Below are 18,442 nucleotides of genomic sequence, written 5' to 3'. Positions count from 1 at the left end.
CTCTTGGTAGATCTCCACTGAAGTAGAGTTGAGCCGATCATCTAGTGTATTGGTGAATGCTAAGAGCAGAAGTGGAGCAACAGATGCTCATTTTGTTAAAGACAGTCACAGATTCAGCAGATTGAGCTGCACAAGCTCAACACAGTAGTTCGTGACAATCGTAACAACAGTACTGTTGTCCTGTCACATGCCCTCGGCACCAGTGTCGGCAGCATTTCAGAAAAATCCACTCTGGAGGCCGTTTTCAAAAGTTTGCGTTTTAGGTCGGCTGAAATGCCGATGCCGTGTGAACATGAGGCTGAAACGCAGCAAAACTTTTGAGTTTCATCCTAAAACCTTTGTCGTGTAAAAGGCCCCTAAGTGAATCCTGATCATGTCCTGCCAGTCATCTACCAATCAGAGCTAACGTAACCTCACTCTTCATTTTATTGATAGACTCTCAAGTTTGAACAGACCACTGCAGAATAAACTGCTGACTGTGGGTTGGAGTCAAAATTAGCACAAACAGTTTAGCCGCTTTTAGGCTTTGGCTTGTGCTCTATCTCTCTCCTGTCCTTTTTCTGTCCGACAGTTAGGCTCCAGTGTCCACCATCACTACAAAATTAAGATGACAGATAAAAGTCTTAAAAGATGTGAGCCGATAAAGTTGATTTCATCTCTTACAATCAACAAAAAACTTTGCTTCATGGTGTTATACAATCAAAGAACCAAATCAAAGCCAACCCTTGTTTAGTCAACTCTGTACAGAGGGATGGGTCTAAGTTAGTTTGAAATGTACCATGGTTTCTAAATCAAAGATAGAGACATGATTCACCAACAGAAACTGTGGAAAGGAAAGGGCACTGGCAGCTGGTAAAAAGACGCTGTAGACCCAGAAAGTCCCTGTTGCCACCAAGTAATTTAAAAAGTGGTAATACGAAAAACAAGTTAGCCAGCTTCTTTAATGTGTTCATTGAATCACTGATAGAAATGGATTATCTGACAACAAAATAAAGCCGAGTAAAAAACTAACCACAGTTGCAGGAATCCATGGGAAATCAGAATTCATCTATGTATGTATTTTTTTCTCAGCCATGCTCCAGGGAAAGTAAGGCTCAGTGCCAAATCAGCCGTTCCTCAGAGTACTTCACGCCTTTGTCTCGTCTTGTCTGCCAATCTGATGACCCAGTATTTACCAAAGAGCTTGGAGTGAATTAGCTGCTGTTTATTGGAAAACAACTCCTCTGTTGGTCCTTCAAAGATAAGTGATTAGAAAGACCGACACGTTATCATGAGCAGCGCTGACCCCCCTCTTTGGAGTGGATCCTGTTTGTTTTCTCTCCTGAGTGAGTGGCTCCAGACAAGAGAACAGAGGCGCTCAGGTGTCCCAATTATCACCTCCTCTGATGGTCGTCACACTCGGGTTTTTAGACCAGCCTCACACATGCATGGAAGTCATGCTAATGTTAAACATGCCCAGACACTTAGTAATGAGAAAAGAGCATCACAGATCAACCACATCTGATCCCAAGTGGTGCGACTTCAGGATGACCTTGTTTTATTTCCTCCTACGAAACGGGACTTTAAGGTTAATACCACAAAATGCAGATTTTAACACTTTTATGTTGAAAAACAAGTGTTATTAACCTTTTTTTTATTACAGTGTTAGTTTCTTTGACTTAATAAGTGTTACTGTGAATGACTGTGACTCGCTCATAATTTACTTGTTAAGATGATTGTTTAAGTTCAAAATGTTGGTTCTACACCAGCTCCTTTTTTTATCTTAACACTTACAGTAATACTGTGGTAACTGATTGTTTTAATTACTTAATTTTATTTTATAATGATAATAAAATAAACTTTATATGTTAATGAAGTAGAAAAAAACTGGCAAAAACACCTAATGTCATAACTCCAACAATGAGAGTGTAGTTTCAGTTTCTGCATTTATGGTTTAAGAATGTAACTTAGCTTAGATTTGTAATGCTAGTTTTAGCAGTTTTAGCTAGTACTGGATTAGTGCTTCTCCTCTGTATGCAATAAATGTTATAATTTATTATCTACAGTGTTAATACTTTCTCTTAAAACTGCATTCACTGCTATGCCCAAATAAAATAAAGTAAAATAAAATAAAATAAAATAAAATAAAGTAAAATAAAATAAAATAAAATAAAATAAAATAAAATAAAATAAAATTCTCTGACATACTTTAAAAATGCTGCTATAGCAACATGGTGGATATGCTAATGTATCACAGCAGCAGCACAAACACAGTCAATGCAGCATCTATGTACAGTATCCCCTGTGCTATTCTAGTAGCATCTTATTTGCTATGTTATGCTAGCAGCAGCAGTGTTATGCCAGGAACCATATGTTCCGCTAGCAGCAGCAGTGTTATCCTGCTCAAGGCTGTGCTATGCCAGTAGCGCTTGTTCTAAGCTAGTAGCATCTTATTAGTTGTGTTGTGCTAGTGTGGATTATGTTAGGCAAGTAGTGGAAGCAGTAGTGTTATCAAGCTAGCGACTCTGCTAGGCAGGTTAGTGTTATGCTAGTTATATGTTAGTAGCACCGTTCTTTGTTTGTACTGATTATGTAAATGCTAACAAGAGTAGTGTTATCTCCTTGGAGTCTGTGCTACACCACTAATACCTGTGTTATGCTAATAATATGCTAATAGCGCTGTGTCTTGCTTGTCTCGGTTGTATAATGCTAGTAGCATTAATATTATTGCGCAAGAGCCATTGCTATGGAAGTACCTGTCTCATGGTAGTAGAACCTAACATATGTAATGCTGCTGGTGGTGGCAGTGTTAGGCTAGCAGCAGCAGTGCTATGTCACTGACCTCATGTTATGCTAGTAGCAGCAGTGTCAAGCCCTGTTTTCCACCAAACAGTCCGGTTTAGATCAGTAAAGCCTGATCCTGGTTGGATCCCTTATGGTAGGCAGCCTGTAAGCCGGATGCTAATAGCTGCGTCAGTTACATAATAGAGTGATGCCATAGCAACAGAACTTAACCACTTGGCGGAAACAGGGCTTTAGCTAGCTACAGGCTGTGTTCACCCCTAGTGTCTTTTTTGATACTTGTGTTATGCTAGTAGCACTGTGTTTTGTTAGTTTTAGCAGAGAATGCTGGTAGCAGTAATGTTATCCAGTGGGGGCAGTTTTAGCGCATTGATTTTAATTCAAAGCACTGAATTATCATTAGCATTATCATTTTTTTCATGCTGCTGCTTTTGTTGGTTTGTTAACAGACTGACGTGCTCAATCCACAATGAAATGTTCAATTCAGGCAACATTTCTGTTGACCTACCAATGACAGTTTGGTCTGCCTTTATATAGTATTGTATAGATAAAGATACATGGCTCTTTTTTGTGTCTGCACAGGTTAAATATTGTTACATGTGCAGCATGTTTGCAGAAAAACAATAGTTTAAAGGAAAGAGCTGGCTCCACTCTGTCTTACACACAACAAGCATACCTACACACACTCATACACACAAAAGAAAACAACCCTATTGTGGTTCACACCCTCACCTTTATAGCCCAGAGTGAGAATGGTGCAGGAAATGGGATTTCATTCACAGCCGTGTGAGACAGGGGACAACTGGAGGAACAGGAACACAAACACTCGTCCATGTGTAGGTCTTTACCAGAGCAGCCTTAAGAAAATTCATCTGCAAGTTCCCAAAAAATGAAGAACATGAATCAGGTTTGCTGCCCTCTGAGCAGTGGGTTAAGCACTCTCTTCTCCTGAGCCGTGCTTCAGTTGGTCCCCACAGGCCCACCGATCTGTGATAGCTGCATGAACAGGTCAAGGTCGCACAGTCAGAGGCTTGTACTCTTCTCTTAAGCAACCCCAAACAATCCCTGTTTGTCTGCCTGTCTGCTCACACCTCAACATGTCTCTCTCAGGGTAACACAGTGGTGTGTGTGACTTCAAAATAAGCAAAATTCTACAAAAAAGAGAAAAAAGATCCTCGACATTTCGCAGAACCCACAACGATTGCACCAACCCTGCCCTGATCATCTCACGTTCATCAAAGTCAAACTTAATGTGACACAAATTTGACCTCAGCACTTGTTTCCTGCCGACGTGCAGCTGCTCTACAGCAGAGAGACGACATGAAACATAAAATTCAACTGATCTGAGACAAGACACCAAGCAAGGAAACCCACTAAGAGCTCTCTTTGTGCACGTGTCCTTGTGTCTTCACCAAGGGTGAGAATATTCGCCATGAGAGGAGATATTTGTTCAGCCGGAGAATTTACTGATGAGATTAGGCGATGGAGGTCTGGTGAGGGGGTCAGGAATGTAAACAAGAGGCAAGAGATAGAAAGACTTTTGGAGACTCCTCCTCGCCACCCCCCGCCACTATCATTCCTCCACCTTGTGGTTTCAAAGACAAATGGGGATCAGAGAGCAGCCCCTGATGGTGGTGTTGACTTTATTAAGTGTGTTTTCTGCTAACATTGGTAAACACAAGCGATACCTAGAAGCAGGAAACACTTGAAACTTGTGAAAGTTTACATCTGGATGTTGCATTAGTCTTAGAAGAGTTTAAAGTGCAGATGAACTATTCTTCTCCGTCACAATAAACCAAATGTTAGTGTTCTGACAGCGCACAGTGACAGTGAGCAATGATCTACCTCTGACATGTCCACCACTCAACTTTTGGTACTAATGGATGCTCACAAATGGCACCAGGCGTTTGAAATTTTCTATGAGCAAAAAAAAAAAACCTTTATACCTGTTTCTTCTCCACAGTCAGGGTTTCATCCCTTTCTGGCCCTCTTAGTGCTAAAACAGTTGATACCATGTATTACCTCCTCTGCTGAGTCACATGACCAGCTGCACGGAACTCCTAATGAGTGTGTGACATCATCACGGAACTGCAGCAGCAGAGAGAGGATTCAAATTCACAAAAGTTTACAAACGTCTTATAGGCCAGAATATTGACCTAATCTGTGTAAAAATACGATATTTTTGCAGGAAATTTTTATCAGGAATCCATTCATGTCATTTTTAATGCTGTACAACTTTTACTTTTTTGTCTAGAGGCCCAAATCTGCAGCCTTCATAGTCAGGAATGAAAAATCCCATCTGTTTACATGAAGGATGCCGAGAGCGTTCATTGACTCTGAGGGCTCGCCATTTGAAAACCGGGACCGACATGACGACTTCCCGCACAACTTTTGTAGAGCAGGGTCTTGTCTATCATGTAAACAAATTTCAAGCTGATACCACTTGTGGTTTGGGAGGAGATAACTTTGGCAGAAAGGGTAAAAATGTGGCAAAATCTTATTTTGAAAGGCAAATTGCCAGCTTCCTGTTCAAGATAATGTGTAATGTGTGTAATCTGTTAATGAGACAAACGTTTTGGCGTTGGTTTCATCTCTCTACAACGTTTCTAGCACCCGTTAGAGCCATTCAAGTGTGTTTTTGAGAGCATTTTTGGCACTAGAGAGAATACTATGGGATGTTGGGGGTCATGTTTGGTATTGTATGTAAATTTTGGGTGCTCATAATGTGTGTGCTTATTTTGGCGAGTTTTCAAGCATGTTTAGCAGGTCTAATAAGCGATTTTAAAACTGCTTTGCCATTTTTTTTGATTATTTTGAACAAATTATTCAAATCATTAATATACATAAAAGTGAAATATCAGCCAAATGACCCATTGTAAAATTGGTCATTGCTTGAAATTAATATTAAGTAAAATTGATAATTACCCCGTTGACTTGAAATGTACCCCTCGTACTTAAAAACCCTTCAGTGGAATAGTGTAAGTGTCTCAGTTTGTGTTATTTATTTAAATGGAAACAACTGTAATCACCAACTTTTGGAAACAGGATCCAAGTGGACTTTCTTAAAAGCGCTGATCCTCCGTTATTGGTGGGTGGACAATTACAACAACAGGGGATTACAAAGTTGTATTTGTGCTACACTCTCAAGTTTATCAACACTTCTTGGGTCACAGCGAACACTCTTCCAGTGAATTTCGACTCACACTGCTCAGTTAAAAACAAAAGGATGTCAACAGATGCAGCCAAACCACATATTCGTCATCCGTGTCAGAACTGGGGTCTTGCATTACCCACAGTTTACACAACACAAAAAGCTTCATAAAATAAACATGTGCAACAACATTCAAGATTTAGAAATTAGAAGCGAATCATTCTTCAGAAATGATTGACCTGAACCTCAACTCACACTCCCCTGTGAGCACGTCGCAGGATTTCAACACGGACATTCAGGTTAAAACAAGGGGAAGTCAGGTTCATTTGCAACAACAGTCTTGTTTACAAAGACTTTACTTTTCCATTCTGACTGAAATCACTCTGATTGAAGGTCCCAGATCAAGTTTGTCTGATCAGCGCCAAGTCCTGAAGATTAATTATTACCGTTAGTTACCAACCAGTTTTTGTCAAGTTTTTTTTTTCATTCATTCAAACCTTTATTCTTGAAAAAAGACATTGAAGTTTCTCTTATTTTCAGTGTCGTATGTGAAAAAATCATAATAAAAAGCACCAATAAATCAAACACAAAAACAAAAGAATAATTTGAAACAGTTACAACTTGAAAAGCCCTCGGAGAGCGCAGACCTCCACCAAGCATATTGTGATTGTCACCAACACTTTAGTCCGACTTTAATGTTGTCCTACCTTTAAACAGACTGTCTGATACAATTTGGTGCTGGTTGTAGGTTTGACCCAGTACATATTTCATATCCCAGATCTTAGTATCCAGAGTATTGCCAGGATCTGGATCGTACTTTTACATCTGTCAGAAATGATGGTGACCTTGTCTTGTATTGTTTTGCAAAGCAATCCGACCATTTATGGTGGAGTTATATACACACATGGTGAAAACGTCCCTATCTCACAATGATAAAGAATCCTTTAAAAAAGTCCTGGATCCAGACGGTGATCTGGATCACCTCCAAAATTTAATCACTTCTTTCTTATCCCATTTTGAACATTTCCTGAAAATTTCATCAAGATATGTTTGTTACTTTTTGAGTTATGTTGTTCACAGACAAACAAAGTCTCCCAATAAGATAACCTTGTTCGCATAGGTAATAAGAGGAACAGTGATCAGTAATCAAGGTCTTAAAGTCTGATTTTTTTAGAGTTATTTCGAGTGTATTCCAAGATTAACCGTCATCAAATAAAAATGCAGATTTGCCAAATTCACTGTAGACTTTAGGGACTTTGAGAGTTACTAAGTCAGATTAACAAAGTCATGTAGGACCCATCATAAAACTCCAACAGGTCTGAGTGGTAGGGTGGTCAGTGTATGTTTTGGTAATTGGATTTTCCATTCAGAAAATATTAGTAAACAAAAAACAAGTGGTTATGTGATTTTAGTTTTCAAATTTATAAATGAAAATTGAAAAACTGGTCGATTTTCATTTTTTCTGTTTCCAAAAAAGAGCCTCGGTCAGGACGGTGCTTTGTCGACCCCAAACTAAGACAGCTTTTCAAATTGATCATATCATTGATAATTTATTTGTTATAGATAGTTTCTACAAGTTTGATTATGGAAGATACTGAGGCTGAGACAGTATAGACCTTACATTTTGGTTTATGGTGAGGCTGATGCCAAGGGGACGTTTACACGTCAACGGTTTTAGGCTGAAACGCAGAAGTTTTGTTGCGTTTCAGCCTCGCGTTTCAGCTAACCTAAAACAACCGACACCGTTGCCGTGTATACAGTAAGCCAGCGTTTTCAGTGGACATGATGATGTCACACTCCGCTTTGCACTTCACTCTTTCAACAGTCCAACAGTCCCGTTGTTACGATCGCCGCGAATAACCGCGTTGAGCTTGTGCTGCTCAGTCTGATGAATCTGTGACTGTCTTTCAACAAAACGTGCATCTGTTGCTCCATTTTTTAACTTAGTATTCACCAATATTAGTGGAGATCTCCAAAAAGCAGCTTCTGGACAAGACAAATATAGCGCCAACTCCAGGCCTGGCGTGCTTACTACAGTGTTTTCAGTCCCTCAGCATTTCGTGATTTTTTTCACTGCATTTTAGCGTTTTCAGATGAAATGTTGTCATGTATTAAAGTAAATTAACCGCCATTCAGTTTCTCTTTTGAACACCTACCCAACAACCCCATGATCGAAGCCCAGGGGTGAGTACCGGGATGGTGACATGCATCACCACAATGAGTCTAATTGAGCCACATGACTCTGTGGTCCAAGACGACCACAAGAATTTGTCCCGATGATGATCACAGATCAGCGTGTGTATTTTTATGTAACAGTGACAGCAGGGATAGAGGTAAGGAGACACACATGCCGCTGAGATTTCCATCCAAGCCCCAGTTCCACGTTCATTACATATCCGTCCTGAGCAAAGTGAATGTTAAGACGCTCCAAATTAACCCCGAGCGCGACAGAAGCAGCCTCAGCTGTCCGTGGTATCACTTTCCATCCAAATGGTATGGATGGGGGCCTGACAACTGTCACCCTGACCTTGCTTCGCTGCAGCACTCTCACAAGACTCACTTGACTCTCTGGGGCGGGGCAGGGTGGGATGAGATTACCCACATTCACAATCTCCACTGTCTCTCCAAAAACAGCCATCTGCCAATTAGAGAGGCTCGTGATGGAGACGAGGTACTAACACAAACAGACACCAGCACGTCAGGATCTCAGGATGTGTCCCTGAGTGGGTCGAAATGTAAGGGAAGGGGTTGGTAACGGGTTCATCATGAGTGTCACCTTGGCTGCTTTTGGAATGTGACAACTTCACTGACTTCTTTATTGGCTGATTAGGAAGGCCGAACTGTATTTACAGCACAAAACGTCCTGTCCCTGGTAGAACTTCACTGGTAGAGACCTGGCTTGTTGCTTCAAGCTCCTATACAGCATAAAGTCTAGAAATTGGCACTAGTTGGTTGAAATAAACTAGCGTGCAAAGGTATCTTTGAGCAAGGCACCAAACTCCAAACTTCTCAGGGTGATTGCCCTGCCCTGCTAGTTGGTCCTGTTTTATATGCAGGTGGTTTGCAAATATTTGGTTTTAAGCTTGCAGAAAGTCAGGGATCATCTGTGTCACAAGGTGGCCAGATCTGGGAAGCAACTCAAATTAGACAGCAGTTCAAACAATAATATGCAAGAGAACATTATCAATATATGTTAGCATATTCAAGTCTAATCTTTTTTTTTTTTTTGGCAAATTCCCTGTTTTTTTTTGTTTGTTTTTTTTTTTTTAATTCTTGGAATTTTTTAAATTTCAAAATACTTTGATCTTGCATTTCTTGTTTGCATTTAAATACTTTTGAAATTTTTGCAAACTTTTGAAATTCATAAAAAAATGTTTTTCAAATTTATCAAAGGTCAACATTTTCTGAAATTCTTATTTTATTTTATTTAAATTTCAAAACTTTTAGAAAAAGAAAAAACATAAAAAATCAAATGTAAAAATAAGAACAAATTTTTATTTTTCAAATAAAAGTTGTTTTTTTGTATATTTTTTTTTTATAAAAAGACATGCAAACTTAAAAAAGAGACTTTTTTCAAAATCATCAATAGTCAACAATTTCTGAAATTTTTGATTTTTTCTTAATTTCTAAATCTGTAGAATTTTTCATGATTTCAATTTTTGACATTCTTGCAAATTTATTACAAAATAAAAAATGAACATCACATGTAAAAAAACATACAAACTTTTATTTTTCAAATAAAAGTTGTTTTTTTAAAAAAAAAACAAAAAAAAACATGCAAACTTTAGATTTTTTTTTTAATGTATCAACATTCAACACTTTCTGACATTTTTATTTTGTTTTAATTTCTAAAACTGTAGAATTTTTCATGATTTCAATTTTTGACAATTTTGCAAATTTATTAGAAAATAAAAAATTAAACATCACATGTAAAAAAACATACAAACTTTTATTTTTAAAATTAAAATTGTTTTTATGTTTTTTGTATTTTACAAAAATACATGCAAACTTTTGAAATTTAACGAATATATATTTTTAAATGTATCAAATGTCAACATGTTCTGAATTTAATTTCTCAATTTTTAGAAATTTTACACAATTTCAATTTTTGACATTTTTGCAAAATGTATTAAAAATTACAAAAATGTAAGCATCATTTGTACAAATACATACAAAAGTACATATAAAGGATTTCTGACATAAATTCAAAAATCATATTTAGATTATTCATAGTAGTCGTTTACACTCTATTGTTTTTGTTGTGAAGATAAAGTTGATTTTGTGGCTCAGGATCATCAGTCTCTGGCAACATTTTTTAGGGGGTCATGGGTTTAAAAGTTTGGGATCTGCTGCCTTGAACTTTATCTGTTGTTTTTTTTCTGTGAGTCCTCGTGGTCGCTGCAGTTGTCAGACCAATCAATGAGAGAAGAGGCATTGACAATGACAGGAGCACTTAGTCCAGCTAATGACAGACACGATACGAGTTGTCATGCTGGGATAAATACGTCTTCTCTTACGGACACAGAAAAAAAAAGCTCTTAACTGGCACTAAATTTACATCTTCATGCTCCAGCTTCTTTGGCTGCAGCCTGCGAGCTGCATCCAGGAGCCGTCAGTCAAAGCCAGAACCCTGTCTTCACATTAAACTGCTATATGATATCCGATCAAGGCTACTGGTTTCAACCAAGGCCAAGCGTAGGGGAGGCAGGGTCCTCAGGGGGATGCTGGGGTGTGTGTGAAGCTGCGGCCTGCGTGCCGTCGGCCAGCCGCCCGAGGGGGAGGCACATGGTGCCAACAGCTGCCATGGTGAAACGCTAACCCCTCTAAACGCTCAGCCCAGTAAACAACGTGGGGCTGAACACATGCCAACGGTGGAGTCTGGGTGAGGAAGAGGTGAAGGCAGCTGACGCCGTGGAGAAAGGAGAATTGACCCCTGTGAAATGGCTTATTAAAGTGTGGTGGTCACCATTCTGGGGGGCCAACACGAGACAAGACAGCGAGAGAAACTCAAAACCCTCTTTGGCGAGCTGAGCACTATGCACGCCACAAGCCACAGACAGGAAGCCCCGGATTCAGGAGATACTTCCACTGGATGCATTTACATAGATGGGACACGCCACATGCTGATGACAGACGCTTTTATATCCCAAATACTAACCACGCAGATTTATACGATCTGAAAAATGAGTGACGGCTCGAGCAGGGTTTGCTAAGTATCCATCCTTCCCCCAACACACCCCAGTTTAACCATTCCCACCAGTGCATGGCCTCTTTGCCTTTAAAACTGATAAATGAAGAACACTATGCAAAGCCTGTGGCTACAATTGGAGCTTGTGCAGGTTCCCATGCTCTCAGGCCGGCGAGGGAGTGGCAGGAACAGATGTGACAGCCCTCTGCTTTGCTCCCCCACCCTCATCCCGTCCCTCTGTTCCTTGTAAAACAATCCATCTTCCACTTGTAAAATCATTACTTTCCTCCCTTCATCCCCTCTTCCCGACGGTCTCACTTTAATAAACATGAAAACAAAATTAGCACTAATTTTATAAAGTGATAATTGCGTCCAGAGCTCTCTGCTCTTACCCTCATTGGTTAAATGTGATTAATGTGACGTTACAGTGATCCAATGAGAGCCCTACAAGCTGTCAGTTCAGGTACGCCTCAGTGCTTTCGTCGTTACAAAGTTAGTTAAAATAAGAAACTTTTGTTGTGCATCTGATGTCAAATTTTTCCAATTGATTTGATTTGTTCATGTCAACTTTTTAAAGTCTGTGAAAGTATCTGATGATAAATCACCTAAACAACAACGCCCCCAGCTGGTACACTTTCTGGTGTTTAGAAACAAAGGTTTCTGCACAGGTGCATTTAATGACCTTCCAGTGACAGCGATGCATTTGAAGCTGTCTCCATATCTTACTTTTATGAGCCGCAAAAACGGGGACACTGTATTGGTAAAACAGATTTCGGTGGTTCGCATTATCCTCCAGAGACCCAACAAGAAATCACTTTCAAAGCTTTGTTTAAAAAACAAAATAGTCTGCAAGGATAAAACCTGCTGTGCTCTGTAGGCGAAATATAGATTTATGCAAATGCTGCTTTTAAAGCCAAATATTAGACAGTGTCCTCCACCGAGGACATGGGAAAATGTGAAATGCAGGGTAGTTCATAGCTCAATCGAAGTTGACTTTTCAGTTTTCAGTATTTTATGTCTAGATTTAATGACATTTATACACCTGGAAAAGGGAGGACAAACTAGCTACAACTGTTACAAGCTAACTTTTAAAAAGTCAATGATTTATTTTTTGTTTTGATCACAAAAATCTCCTGGTTCCTCCTTTTAAACTGTTGAAAAAATGACAGAAGAAAAAACGTTTTCAAAATGAGGAAGTCTCGCTGTCTCCTGCAAAGGACATTTGATTAAAAAAAAAAAATGTTCCCGAAAAAAAAAATATTGCAGTTTAATGAAAAACAAACGCACATTTTAAACTTGGTGCCAGCAACATGTAAAAAAAAAGTAAAACATTGTTCCATTCTTGCCTGATACATGTTATTAGCTGCTTGAGTTAACTCAACTCATGATAAACTAAATATCATTAAGTTTAGTTATACTTAAATAAATCAATAAATTATTTTAAAGATATAAAAATCAACACAAACAAAATCCCGAAAAATCCAAAAACATGAATTAAAAGGAGCAGAAAGAAGAAAACTTTTGAAGTATCTGCCCATTCTCTCACAAGATATAAATTGACTAGTTACATAATAAAAAATAGAACTTAAAAAGTGCAGGCCAACATGTCTTTTTACATTTCATTCTGTCTCATTTCAAAGAAAAAACAGCCAACGGAACAAAAAAACCCAAAAGAACTCTGTTCATTCCCATTTTGCCAATTACAAACCAGCATGTGTCAGATGAACTCTTCATTTTTAAAAGAATCTATTTGATTTAGCTTCTTTAGTTTCTCTGTTCAGATTGTACCTTAAACTGAATTTTGTTAAATAACTCAAAACTTTCTAAATGATAATATTTGTTCAAATATGTTCTGTGACATAATCAGTATAAGTGATCAAATTCTTAGTATTATTTAATTTTTTTATTTTATTTTATTTTATTTTTTGCAAATTTCCAAATTTTAATTTTTTTAAATTTCTTAAAAAACTTAAATGTCACATGTAAAAATACATACAAACTTTTCTTTTTCAAATAAAAGCTGTATTTTTTTTTTTTTTTTTTACAAAAATACATGCAAACTTGAAATTCAAATTTTTTCCCTCATTTTTCAAATGTCTACACTTTCTGAAATTTTTTATTTGTTAAATAATTCAACACTTTCTAAATGATAACATTTGTTCAAATATGCTCTGGATGTTAATTGGTGAAGGTTTCTTATAATGTGTTTTGAGGATCTCAGGACGGATACAACTGAAATGTGTTCTACATATTTTTCCCTAGAAACATTTATGTACAAACAGTACAAACTTACAGTTTCATCTTATAAACAACCTCTCCAAATCAACAAACAGTCCTCTCACTTCTCAAACAAACATCAAGTGCAAGAGTGAAAAGCTCACAAATAAGGACAGGTGTGAATGAATCAAAAATACACACAAAACTAGAGTCAGAATATATTTATAAAACATAATTAATAAAAGTTTATTTAAGTAGATCAATTCAAAAAGTGAAATTTATATATTAGAAAGCCACAGAACACACAGGATGAAATAAAATGAAAATATTATATGACACGATTAAAAAAGGGGTTTTAGTCCAGTAATGTTGAAGGAGGTGTGAGATTCTCTGATTCCTTAATCTTTGCATCCTGCGTCATAAAACCAGGTCCACACCCGCCCGTGCAATCTCTCCATTAACCCCCAGTGTGTGTGTGAAAAGAAAGAGATAGAAAGACAAGGAAGATGGGATGGCAGATCTAAGTATTTGTTATCTTCTTTTCCAAAAACAATAGCTCTATGTGGAGCTGGTATCTCTGTCATCACACACCTGCCTCACCTGACAGCTGATAGCCAGCATACATACCTCCACAGGATGAACTCACTCAGGGCCTTTTGTTCAGAGAGCGAACACCATTAAAAACCACAGGGCCCAGGTTGATATTTAGAGGCTTATCAGGAGTTTAGACAGTGGTTAACCAAACATAATCCACTCTGCTGGCTCGCTGTGTAAACACAGCCGTAATGAGAGGGTGGATGGAGTCTCTGAGGACGGCGCTCTGTCTCACGTTCACGGTGCTGACACAGGAAGTGATGTAGGACGCTGATATCGTTCCTAAGCAATACATCAGGTTTAAATATTAGTTTAATGGGAACATGTGAATTTTGAGTATGAGTCCTTATCATTTATTTCATTCTTTTTTTGATTTTGGGGAAAAGTATCCAACAAGGAGACTCAAAACGTTTGAGACAATGTTTAGATTAAGACAAACTTGGCTTGGGTTGATTTTTATCTAAATTTTTCTACAGCTTTAGCCTTACTTTAGCCCAAGTAATATTTCCCCGAACACGTCAAAATCTCCATTTATTCTTGAATTTAATTCCGTGAATTGCCTGTACACTTAATTGTCAGGTAATCGGCAGATAGTATCAACCCTGGCATTGGTATCAGCTTGTATGTTTGCAAACCCAACCTCACAAATATTTCAAATGCAAATATAAATATTTAAACCTGTTTATTTTCTGTATAGTTAAGTACTATATGCCCCATAACAAGGTACATAACAAGGTACATTTATACATGATGCTAGGCCAGTTTTAATAGAAAACACTTCACTCTTAACACTTAACCTGACCCTAAATCTGTCCTTAAATTTAGCTATAATGTGTCAAATGAATAGGTTATGACAGATACTGAATAATAATAATACTAATAATACTAATAATAATAAAATTTAAAATAATAATAATAATAATAAAAAATAAATAAAAATGATAAGAATAATTATTATTATTTCTATAAAATAATAACAATAGTAATAATAATAATAATAAAAATAATAAAAATGATAATAATTATTATTACTTTATAAAATAATAATAATAATGAAAATAAAAATAATAATTATCATTATTTTTATTATCATAAAAATAAGGTTTAAATAATAAAGAAAGCTGAAAGTAGTAGAAGGCAGGTCCACATGCCGGTGCTCAAGCTGGTATCCTCTGCCGGTGTGTCATACCGTACGTCTCAATGAGACAAACATTTTGCCGTTGGTTTCATCTCTCTATGACATTCCTACTGGCTGCTAGGGCCATTTTAGTGTGCCTAGGTGGCGCTGGAGAGCTTACTATGGGATGTTGGGAATCAAGTTTGGTATATCAACATTTTTTGGTGATTGTGGAGTGTGTGCCAATTTTGGTGAGTTTTTGAGCATGCTTAGGGTGTCAATAAAGCACCGAGGACTATAACTGGTCCCCGGTGCTTAGGCGGAGGACCCTAATTACAAGCAGCAATTAGTGACAGTTTTTGGATCAACTCCAGAATTACAAAATAGTTAAAGTAAGACACACTAATTATTTTTTTCATTGTAAATGTTGGTCATATGTGGTGCCTTAACTGTGGCAATGTTCATGAGCTGGTGCTGTAGCTCTGATTAATGTCTACTGCCAAAATGCGAGAATGCTCTACTACCCTGATGTAAACAAGCACAGACGACTGAAAACGTCTTGTTTAGTTCTGCAGTAACTGAATTTAGAAAAGACAAAGTTGTATGTAAGCTGTGTCTGGTTAAACTGACATATTATCACTAAACTGGAGGAATGAAGGCCAGTGGTGCTAACTCTGCTAAGGTTAGCCACACTTAGCTAACTAGTTTGACATAAGTTTTGAAATGAAGTAATATTAAATGCTCAGTTTTGACTAATTATTAAAAACTTTTAGGCCTTTCAGACTTGTTGGTTGGATAGTCTTTAAATATTTGCTTGGGGCAAGAGTAAAGCCTTGAGTTAAAAAGAGACTGTCATTTATAATACACTTTAAGGACTATTTCCATTATTCATGTGCAAAATTGCTTAAAGTCATGAATTTGTTTTATTTTATTATTTATAATACATTTTGAACCAACTCTCGGTTACAACATTTTGTATAGTAATTGCTAGAAAAACTTCAAGAAAAGAATCAGGTCATGTAATAATATGTTGACCTGCCTTATTAGGATTACATGTTGTCCAGACAATAAGAGACACTGTTCTACAAGTTGTTGCAGCATCTGAAAAACCTCACACACACAAACGCATCTTGGGATTACTCAACACACTCATCCCACACAAGCGAGAGCAAGCCAGGGGGTTTTAGGTGTAAATGAAGGTCTGTCCTAACCTGCCCTGTGGTCCGCAGTCTCCTCACACAGTCTGGTGGGAGGGCAGGTTTCGGTTGACAAGTCTGAGCAGAAGTCGAGGTACGGGAAGTGTGTAGAGACATAAGACCGCGTGTAACGTGGGTGTTGCAGTGAAAGTCTGTGGTTTGTGTTTGTGTAACTTATATCTCCGGGTTATTAAGGTGTCACGTTGATGAGGTGTGATGGACGAGTGGTTTTATGGTAGCTATTTTTAAAAGATGACAAACTGTAACTGTACTAAAATTTCATTACAAATTGGACTCTCACTTTTTAAAATTTAATCTTTTTGGTCAAAAAAAAAACAAACAAAAAAATTACAGAACACCTACAAAAACTGTACAAGAAACAAAGTCTGCACTTTTCACTATCAAGGAAAAAATGCAAGTCATTCTGACTTAACCCTGCTGACTTACAAACCGAAACCAACAATTAAAATCTTTATGGTGCCAAAACGTGTCACTGTGTTTTGTGCAGATTTTCAATAACTGCAAGTAAACCCAAAGTACTCATGACTGAACAAGAATGACACAACTCTATATTTCTACTGGTCGACATGGATTTTGTTTGAGGAGATAGCAGTCAACATGACAGCACCACAGCTCCCCCTAGTGGAGAAATATCATATCCTTATGCCTGCACTTTCTCCAAGTATGGCTTTTTATTATCAAGTGCTATCTGACTCTTATCTTAAAGACAACATGCATGACATAAGTAGTGTTATATTATCTATTTTGCACATGTGCATGCACACCATATCTCTGATGATGTAATTTGTGGACCTCTGATGTCTATTTTCATGATTTAGTTTGGTGCATTCTGTCCTGTTACACTTGCCTAATTTTATATTTTTAAATACTTATTTTAACTGTTTGACTAACCTTTATGTTTTCTTTTATGACAATTATTTTTTGTCAGATTCTTGTATCTTACAATTTACAATTTCACTTAGAAGACGCTTTTTTCAAAGCAAAGTACAACATAAAGAAGCTTGCTCAAGGGCATCTCAACAGTGCTCGGGAAATTATGTTGACATTTCTCCAGCTCAGTCCAATTCCTTATCTTGGTCCATGCCTGGACTTGAACCAGCAGCCCTCTGATTTCAAACTCAAGTGCCTATGGACTGAGTTACTGTATTAATCAATATTTATCATCATTATATAATCAATTTTACTTTTTAGAATTTAATTATTTTTAAAAAAATTAAGATTGCTGTTACAATTTCTGACATTTACTTAAATTATCTTATCTCTTATCTATGTATCTACTTTATTTTTGTTGTTTTTGTTTAATCATTTGTTTTGTGTTATATTTTTCATTCTTTTTTTTCTTCTTATCTTTTATGTTTTTGCTTTATATTTTGAGGTTTCACTCCTTGATTAGGATTAACTATTCCCTCTGTGGCTGCTGACTTTTAACTTTAAAATTATTTTATTTCACTTTTTTCTAGGACTTCTGTCGAGCACTTTGTAGACTATGTTTTAAAGATGCTACATAAACAAAGCTATTATTACCATCAATATTATTATTATTACATGAAAATCCATGCGGTGTTGTGTGTCTGTTATATCATGACTCACGTTTGTCTCAGATACACACTGATACGCGCTGAAGTAAGATAAGGACATGCTTGTGTATTTACTTTTTTACCTGTGTTCCGGGCCATCTTGGCACCACACAAATGGTACAAATTCCCTCCATTAGGACACATGGGGTCAAGGATAATTTCATCATTTGCCTTGTCAAACTTCCTGGCATTTCTGCACCTAAAAGGGGTTTGTTTATAAAGTATAAATAGCCTTTGTACTTTGTATCTTGGAGGCTGCATCTGACCTGCACTGGCTGTCATGATAAATTACAATCCAAACCATTCAAGTGCTCAGACTATTGACTTGGTTAACTACTCAGTATCTTGTTTAAAAACGTAAATAAAAAATATACTCACATAATTAATTTAGAGAATAGAAAGTAAAATAGGAAAGAACTTTAGACACAGTTAAAACTTTTTTTTTCATTTTTTATTTGATTTTTTTTTTATTATTATTTTTTCATTTTCTATATTTTTATTTTTTTTCTTCAATGATTTTATTTATTATTTTTATTATATGTTTTTAATTTATTTTTTATAAAAAAAAAAAAAAAGACATAATAAAGAATAGTAACACAG

This window comes from Halichoeres trimaculatus, unplaced genomic scaffold (assembly GCF_033239565.1).
Source record: "Halichoeres trimaculatus isolate MK-OKI-2021-1 unplaced genomic scaffold, fHalTri1.1 fHalTri1_scaffold_16, whole genome shotgun sequence".
In the NCBI taxonomy this organism is placed as follows: domain Eukaryota; kingdom Metazoa; phylum Chordata; class Actinopteri; order Labriformes; family Labridae; genus Halichoeres; species Halichoeres trimaculatus.
The sequence above is the reverse complement of the archived record's forward strand: the minus strand, read 5'-3'. Positions refer to the sequence as shown.